The following is a 9,004-nucleotide window of genomic DNA, read 5'->3' on the forward strand; positions in this document are numbered from 1 at the left end:
AAGACTTATGTCGCTACACCTATGTCATCCACCAGAACAGCATTCTATTGTGAACGTGCGTACAACAGCGGAAGTTGAATATTAGTGTTTATAGAGTTTTAAATGTGGATATTTATCTTACAAAAAGGCATGGATTCGCTACAGGAGGCCTTTAATCACTCCCCGGAGCTGTGTGAGGCACTTTATTACGGATGGATGCACTTTATTGGACGACTTTTGGATTATTGAAAAATAACACTCATTCACTGCCATTATAACGCTTAGAAAAGCCAGGACATTTTTAAATATAATTCCGATGGGATTCGTCTGAAAGAAGAAAGTCATATACATCTAGGATGGCTTGAGGGTGAATAAAATCATAGGGTAATTTTAAGTTTTGGATGAACTATCCCTTTAAAATGAGTGGTTTGTATTTGAGAAAAAATTTAATTCGTATTTAATTTAATATATATATATATATATATATATATATTAGTGGTGTCAAATGATTCGCATCCAAAATAAAGTGTGTGCGCGCTTATGGTTGCAACATAAAATATGGAGACACAATAAAAAAAAATACATAAATTAATCAAATAACAGCAGACACAGGCTACACACAAAAAGTCTCATCCCTTCCGGCTCATATAGTGTCCAAATTCTGTCATTTTGTTTTCATTCACTCCTTCAATATTAGACAAATGTGGGAATAGTGAATGAAGGCATATAGGGGAGATTTCCGATAGGATCAGAAGGGTTTTCAAACCATTAGTGGAGCCTCCTCACTACTAGCACAGATGAGCTGATGAGTTCATTCAGCTGGGTTTAACATGAGACATCCAGTGCTGGAGGGACTTAAGGAATGATTTGAAAACCCCTGGAGGTTGAGGCCTTTTACACAAAGGTAGCTGAACAAATGTTTCGGAGTAGATTTCAAACCAAACAAATCAAGCCTGGTTCAGCAGGTTCACAGCATGTGCTATAAACATTATCCAAAAGTGTCACATTCTGCAGCGAACAGCCAATTGCTCAAAACACGAAGAATGTCTAAGGCATATTAATTATATCAATGCAAGTTCATGACTGGAAAAAGTGTTTCAATCCACCTGAATTCCCCCTAACGTTATGCATTTACATTGCAACTGTGCCTCAGATGCAATCAACTGAAACCCTGTCTGTGACCCAAATGGCCGATACAATTACAATTTCTAAGGGGTCTTAAGTGGGGTCCTAACAGTATTGTTTGTAGCCCTTTTGTGTTCATGCATAAAGTTCTGTCCCACAGAGAGAACTTTGCATTAATTTTTTGAAGGCCAACATAACATCACTACTGAAGAACTGTGTTGTACTACCTTCAGTAAATTCTTCTCCTGGTTAAGCTTACTTATTTTAAGGAGATCAATAAATAAATATATATATATATATATATATACACACACACACACACACACACACAGTGTTGGGGTAACGCATTACAAGTAACGCGAGTTACGTAATCAGATTACTTTTTTCAAGTAACTAGTAAAGTAACGCATTACTTTTTAATTTACAAGAGAATATCTGAGTAACTTCTTCAAATAAGTAACGCAAGTTACTTTTTTTCCAATTTATTGATTGACAGCTCTCCTGTCCCCATGTTGAGAGAAATCAGAAGATGTTGCTCTAAAATAAATATGAATATGCATTAATTCATCTCACTCACACACAAAAACCCCCCACAGATTCAGTATTCCTCAAAATGAATAAAAATAATGCAGCTCAGAATGACGCAAACCTGCAATAATTAAATGTTAAACAACACAAATAGCCTTTATGTATTTAATCCCATTCTATTAACCAATGTCTTTGCTTCTGACCTTCGGTGATCCAGTTCAACCGTACTAAGCAAAAATGATTCTAGAAAAACATTTGTCTTTTTTTTATTTTTATTGCTGAAGTGTTAATTTCTTCTTCTGCATTCTACTGTACGGACGTAAATTTACTTTCCCTTCAGCCTGAGGCTTATTCATTTCTCTTTTGGTGTGAAAAGGCTTTAATATTTGCCAAAAATATAACTTTTTTTTAAAATTTAAAAACAAACAAGCAAGCCCTGTCCAGATTTAAAAAGTAACGCAAAAGTAACGTAACGCATTACTTTCCATAAAAAGTAACTAAGTAACGTAATTAGTTACTTATATATATATATATATATATATATATATATATATATATATATATATATATATAAAAAATAAATTTTATGTATAATAGTCTATAAATTCTAACATGGCCCAAAACACACTATTGGACAGGGTTGCCAGGTCTGTGTAACAAACCCAGCCCAAAGGCCAATCATAAATAGCCCAACAACCCTGTCCAAATTGTAAAACTCAACACCTGCCACTCCCAATCCTAAAATACACAATTTACAGTCACTGGTATGTGTTAAACACAACTTCAACTTGAAAATCACTAGTAGTAATCATAAACGGTCACAAAGGAGCTCAAAGGCCCTTCCCTCACAAAACTCATAAAGTGTGGCAACAGTTTACAAGTATCCCAATTGTGATGGAAAACCGCAAACTTGGTAATACTGCTATTGGAAAACATTAGTTAATGGTTTCAATGGTTAATTGTTTGTAATGGTATCTGTAGTGAAAAACATTAGAATTTCTGTGAAGGTTTCTATTTCTTATATATATTTTTTTCCAGCAGGGAGTTGCCATGTGTATTTGACTGACCGAGTCAAATACAGCAATGTATTCTTCTAATACATAAAATCAGGAAGCTTGACCAAAGTTGTGGAGAAGAATTTATTCAAGGTATTATTATTATAGCACAGTTCTTCGGCAATGATGTCAGCATGTGAGTCTTCCAAGAATCTTAACCCAAATACTGTCTGAACGGAACTTTATTTATTTTTTTAAATAAATGTGTCTCAAACAATAGACATTGTACTGTTAGGACGTCCCACTGGAGACACTGCAAACAATCCCTTAGAAATTCTAATTGCATTGGTCATTTCCCTGTACATGGGCCATTTGGCTGCATGGGCCATTTGGGTGACACCTTTAAAAATGCAGATGCAGCTGATTGCACATACAGTCACACATGTAAATACATCAGATATCGCAAAGGACTATAACGGCAATTGTTGTATCTGTAATGTTTCGAGTTCAAATCTACAGCCAAAGGCTGTGGTTTTGTACGTAGGTTTCAAGCATGTTAAAACGGCTTTAAACTCAAATAACTGTATTCTCAGGATAATAATACTTTTTGTTTTATAAATGTTGTAAATTCAGTTTTATGTTCTGTTTTTTTTTTTATACAACTTACCCACAGATATTACAGCGTGGTTTGGTAATTATTACACTGTTTACAATTATTTTATTTTTTTTAAGCCAGTAAATAGCCTATAGCCTAATACTCTATTAAAAAAAAAAAAAAAAAAAAGTTTTAGGATTTTGAAATAAACAAACGATGAACAGTCTAGGTGAGGAATAAAGAGTGAATCTATTTTTCCGTATATAAAAATACTACATAATGAGATTTGCGAGGATGTACTGGCAAGCTTATAAATGAGAATAAAAAAAAAAAACACTCTGATATTTCCAGTGTCTTTTTATTCTGTCTTTTTGAAAATTGGAATTTGCTTGTCAAATTTCATGAATCACTTTTTTTTTTCCCTCAGACCATCTGCAGACTCGCCGCTAGAGGCGCTAACGAGACGGAACCCGTGAGAAGTGCAGATGGAGGGGAGAAAAAAAAGGAAACCGCACATTATACATAAAAGTCCTTTTGATTAGAGGTTCACTTCATAATTTGTCAGTTTTTGGTGCAGAAAAAAATGCGCTGTGGATATAATCTTCTTTTCCTGTAAATCTAGACAAGTGTATATACGTGCCACAACATGTTTGTGTGTCTCTATATAATATTATTGCATACAAAACATACCAAGAATTGCTCAAAATACTGTAGTTAAACTTTAGGCAACAAACAGTGAAACGAGTAACTTGTGAGTCTAACAGAAGAGTTTTCTTCATCCAAGCAGATGCAAAAGTAGTTTGGTTATAAATGTAAAAAAAAAACACCTTGCTGGTCAAATTTGCTATTACATAGAAGCCAGTTGAGTTATTTTGCTGATCTAACCCAAAAGCTGGGCAAGCTGACGTGATACCATCCACATTAAGGCATTGTGTGAAATTAATGCATTTGCAAATTGAGAACCTGCCCTTGCATGATGGCGGATGAATGTGTCCGTGGGGCAGACCGCAACATTAATATACCTCACCACCAGTGAAGCATCGGCCGCCAGTGGCGTGCGGACGTACCAGGAAGAGAACCGACAAATTCACTGAAATCAAATTTTGGGAGTTCTGTTTCTAGAAGAGAAAAAAAGTGCCCCGGAAAGACCCGCTCGTTTCGTCATTTTGAGATCCGAAGGGGAGGATTTCTCCATTTCCCAGAACATTTCTCCGCATCATTTTGGGAGGTAACAAAGTGGAGTACCCGCGTCTTTCCTCATTCACTAATGATACAATGTAACGGGCGCTTTGATCGCAATCACCCGGAGCTCATGTTTGTGTGCGCGGTAAGCTCCCATCACAATTCTCTCAAATGTGATCTGAATGTGTTGTGCAGTGCATGATTTTTTTTTTCTCTTTTTTTTTTTTTTTTTTCCTTTTTTGCGGGGCCGATTTTGAAAAAAACAATAATAATAAAAGGCGGGCAAGTTTAGTCAGCAAATGTTTAAAATATTTTTGAGTACATTTTTCTGCTTTTTACATTTGAAAACGTTTTCCGTATGTTGCATTACATTTTATTTTCTGACATTTGGTAGCACGTTACCGTTCTTAATGTCATCTTTCTGAAAGATGACTATTACTTTTTTTCAGCAGTTGAAATGCTGGTAAACAAGACGTGCAAATGCATTGAGGGTAATTAACAGCGTCTGTCATCACAGACTTTGACATCTAGATGGACAACCTTTTTGTATGTGGAAATGTAGTTTTGTCAGTTCTCTTTACTTTTGAATTCTAACAAGTCTGCTTTACTTGTACCGAATTCACAGATGAGACAAATGCATCCTTGACCTGGTGTTTTCTCGTCATCTCATTCTAGAAAAGGTGACCATGCAGCATGTAAGAGGCTTTAAAGGGATCATTAAAAAAATGACAATTCTGTCATGTACTCCTCCTCATGACATTCCTGTATGACTTATTATTTTTCTGTGGCACACAAAAGATGTTCTTAAACAACCTTGGACCCCAATGAGACATTTCTGTTCCACAAATGAAAGCAAGTCCTGCAGGTTTGTAACAATATGAGGGTAGGTTAATTATCTTTTTAGTATTATTTTTAGGTGAGCTAGCCTATTCCTGTAATGCAAATGAACAAATGTCAAATATAAAATGGAATGCATATTTAGTGGCCTCCTAAAAAATAAAATAAAAAAAGGCCTCTTCAGCGCTTGTATAATAGTACAAAATTCAGTCAAGTTCATTACAAACTATATTACCAGGATAACAATTTAAGAAAAGTTGAATTGGCAATGAATTTATCAGTTTCTTAGTATTTGTTATTTTGCCAATTTTCTTTAAAGGGATAGTTCATTGAAAAACGAAGTTCTGCACGCTAAAAAATGCTGGGTTAAATGCAACCCAGTGCTCGGTAAAATGGGGACAAACCCAGCAATTGAGTTGTTTTGACCCAGCGGTTGGGTTAAACATTTAAACATTTAACCCAACCGCTGGGTCAAAACAACTCTATTGCTGGGTTTGTCCCTATTTTACCCAGCACTGGGTTGCATTTAAACCAGCATTTTTTAGAGTGTGTCATTATTTACGCACCGTCATGTTGTTCCAAACCCCTAGGACCTTCGTTCATCTTCGAAACACAAATTAAGATATTTTTGATGAAATCCGATAGCTTTCTGATCCTCCAGCGATAGCAAGGGTCCTACCATGTTCAAGGTCCAGAAACGTAACAAGAACATTGACAAAATAGTCCATGTGGCAGCAGTGGTTCAACTGTAATTTTGAAAGCTACGAGAATACTTTTTGTGCGCATAAAAAAAACAAATGACCTTCAGTCAAGAGCAGTTTGTGATTAAGTCTTTTGCTGTTTGATTAATATTAAGCACACAGTCGGCAGCAGGAATATAGCTCGCTGTCACTTTAAGAGCCGCTCGGATCCAATTTACTGTTGTACAACTGTTTACGTTCATTTATTACATAACCGACACGAGGGTTACGTGAATAATCACCAAGCGCACTGCTAAAAAGGGGCCGTGGAATGGAGCGCAATTATTTTATCTCGATAATTGTATTTTCATAACTGTTGGAGGCTGAAATTAAAACTGTATTTTGATTAATTGCACCGCCTTATATTCAACAATTCTTCTCCTCCGTGACACCCTATCGACTTTTTTGGAGTGTACGACACATGCGCGTGCTTTGATCTGCACGTAAACGACACATGCGCGTGGTGTTGCTGAAGTACAACATGAATGCGCGCTGCTACTTGTTTACGTTCAGAGGAGAGCACACGCATGCATCGTGATACTCTCCAAAATGGTGCTAGGGGTGACGTGGTTCTCGTAGCTTCATAAAATTATGGTTGAACCACTGATGTCACATGGACTATTTTGTTGATGTTCTCGGTATGATTCTGGACCTTGAACGTGGTAGGACCCTTGCTGTTTATGGAGGGTCCGAAAGCTCTCAGATTTCATCAAAAAATCTTAATTTGTGTTCCGAAGACGAATGAAGATCTTATGGGTTTGGAACGACATGAGGGTGAGTAATTTATGACAGAATTTTTGGGTGAACTATCCCTTTAATGATAGAATTAATTTTTTTTTCTTTCCCAAAGGATTTTCAGCATTTTGTGTGCTTCAGTTGAACAGTTATTCTAAGGATCTTCATTTAGTGTATGGATCTTAAGGTTTACATGGCTGATGTCGCGTGTGACCTAGATATCAAACTTTTTTTACATTTTCAGAACCATAAAACTTTATTGCTAGGTTTTACAAGAGGGAAACAATCCCATGTTTTTTATGTGTTCTCAGAAATTTGGAGCCACATAAATTCAAAAACTGTTTCTTTTTTTTCCCCCTTTAAAAGCTGAAAACACAGAGACTCAGCTTTCTTATAGAAACAACATCACTATGGAGGTGTCAAAGCAGCAGGTAGACTGCATTTGTAATGCTCTTTTTATGCAGTGGTTTTATTTGAGTTGTAAATGCTTTGGTCGGAAGTAGTATTCAGCTCTATATTGTGAAATCGGGCCTGTTTTGGTCAGGATTTGCTCCTTGAACATAAACCCACACTCTGCCCTCCAACTGTTAATCTAAGAATATAATTTTCATGGAAATTTTTAGAAGCCTGCCTTTCCCTCTTTTGTGTAATAAATTTAGGGATTTTCCATGCAAGGCGACCGGGGTCTGTAATTTTCCACTGCATTTCAATGTCAGTACATGTAACTTGGAACAAGTGGCTAATTTTTAACCCATTGACCCTTTTGTTTTCAGATCGTACTCTTGTTCGGCTGAATTCAAGAAAAGCAGACCAGGAAGTAGAAGCGAGACTCTTTGAGCAAGGTAAACTGCCTTTTACTGACAACATTTTCATCAATGTTACAAGCCATGCAAGCTAACGTGGGGTGCCCTTTCCATTTCACTTTAAGGAATAGTTCATTTAAATATGGAAATTGTTGTTTCAAAGCTGTATGCTGTTATTTTTTACTGACAAAAGAGTTTGAGTAATCTTCACTCAGCTCTTTTCCATATGACTTGATGACTACTTTGAAGCTGCAAACATAACCACCATAGAAGTATCTGCAACACCTGTCTGTAATATTGAAGTCTTATAAAGCCGAATCAGAAATGTTTTACACAAACAGACGCAAATTAAAGTCATTTTTCTTTTCCTGCTGCCGTTCTCAAATGTAATTGAAATTTACGTGTTTTTTTTTTTTTTTTTATCACAGTGAAGGTGAGATTTCATAGCTTCAGTGGAGTGAAAGATTATCAGTGAATAACAGATTTTGAAGTTAAATTTTATTTTTTTGCGTAAAACCATTGTATGGATACAGAAGGCATGGATTATAGGGGAAAAAAAAAGTCAGTTTATTCAAAATACATAATGCAATTCATGGATACAATTTGAGTGCTTTTCTTTGTTTAATTTTCTTCATTATTTGATTTTTTGTTTTTTTTTTGAGGAAAAAGAGTGAAGAAGGTTTGTTAAAATATTAGAAGAACAAATAAATATTAATAGAAAACCGTTATCAGCTAAAGTCATGTGGTGCATTTAACGTGGGGAAAGCAAAAAACAACAACTTGTAAGCAGCATTTGCGTAACTTTTTGTCACTTCAACGTTGTGTAATGATACAATGGACTTTTGGTGGCAAAGATTTAGGCCACTCAGACTTCATGTCAGGTTCTAGGTTGCTAAACTTTGCCACAAAATTTCTTTTGTGTAAATGTAGGAAAATTATGGTCACATTTACACAATGCTTCAGAACATTGTGAATGTAAATGTAGTCATAGAGAGGAAAACTGGAGACATGCATGACTGTGTGTTAAGGTCAATTCGGTCTCTTAAAATTATAATATGATCATTTGACCTTTTTATGACACTGCAAAGTTAATTCAGGTTGCAAATAGTGTGACTCTCAAAAATGTAATATTTATAAATTAATTCCTCAAGTTATTGGTAAACGATATTTAAAACATGTCTTTGATATGATTAAGAAGTGTACAACATAACAGAGTTAATGATGAAAATGTATATGTATGTATGTATGTATGTATGTATGTATGTATGTATGTATGTATGTATGTATGTATGTATGTATGTATGTATATATATATATATATATGTATGTATGTATGTATGTATGTATGTATGTATGTATGTATGTATGTATGTATGTATGTATGTATGTATGTATGTATGTATGTATGTATGTATGTATGTATGTATGTATGTATGTATGTATGTATGTATGTATGTATGTATGTATGTATGTATATATATATAT

At 35.2% G+C, this 9,004-nt stretch overlaps 1 protein-coding gene across 2 annotated transcripts in view; it reads left to right on the forward strand.

Moving 5' to 3' along the window:
• The first annotated feature begins 4,000 nt into the window (after nucleotides 1-4,000).
• Nucleotides 4,001-9,004, forward strand: part of LOC107558863 (zinc finger protein 618-like) — a 75,595-nt gene continuing 70,591 nt past the window's right edge. For both annotated transcript variants that reach the window (XM_016242553.1, XM_016242554.1), the window contains exons 1-2: nucleotides 4,001-4,549; nucleotides 7,490-7,558. The gene's annotated coding sequence lies outside the window, so the exon portion shown is untranslated. The remainder of the gene's footprint in view (nucleotides 4,550-7,489; nucleotides 7,559-9,004) is intronic.

Source organism: Sinocyclocheilus grahami, unplaced genomic scaffold (genome assembly GCF_001515645.1).
Source record: "Sinocyclocheilus grahami isolate Dianchi unplaced genomic scaffold, SAMN03320097.WGS_v1.1 scaffold662.1, whole genome shotgun sequence".
In the NCBI taxonomy this organism is placed as follows: domain Eukaryota; kingdom Metazoa; phylum Chordata; class Actinopteri; order Cypriniformes; family Cyprinidae; genus Sinocyclocheilus; species Sinocyclocheilus grahami.